Source organism: Brassica oleracea, chromosome C7, assembly GCF_000695525.1.
Source record: "Brassica oleracea var. oleracea cultivar TO1000 chromosome C7, BOL, whole genome shotgun sequence".
Lineage (NCBI taxonomy): Eukaryota > Viridiplantae > Streptophyta > Magnoliopsida > Brassicales > Brassicaceae > Brassica > Brassica oleracea.
Genome location: NC_027754.1, coordinates 44,546,162 through 44,546,509, shown reverse-complemented (window position 1 = coordinate 44,546,509; position 348 = coordinate 44,546,162). Strand labels below are relative to the sequence as shown.

The 348-nt window shown below is 39.9% G+C and overlaps 1 pseudogene; it reads left to right on the top strand.

Moving 5' to 3' along the window:
- Positions 1-347, top strand: part of LOC106303412 — a 1,078-nt pseudogene extending 731 nt beyond the window's left edge.
- The last annotated feature ends 1 nt before the right edge of the window (position 348 follows it).

The window sequence follows — 348 nt, the reverse complement described above, 5'->3', positions numbered from 1 at the left end:
CAAACAACAATAGAGTTGAAGAGAAGTCCAACTATGTTGAAGAAAGGAGTAAGGAAGAATATATGCTATTGATGGCTTACAAGAATTGTGAACCAAATGAGGTTCACAAGTGGTACCTTGATAGTGGTGCAAGCAACCACATGTGTGGAAATAAAAGCATGTTTGTGGAGCTTGATGAATCGGTGAAAACCAATGTGGCTTTGGGAGATGAATCGAGGATGGAGGTGAAAGGTAAAGGAAATATTCTCATCCGCGTGAAGAATGGAGATCATCAATTCATTTCCAACGTTTACTACATTCCAAGCATGAAGACCAACATCTTGAGCCTAGGACAACTCTTAGAGAAAG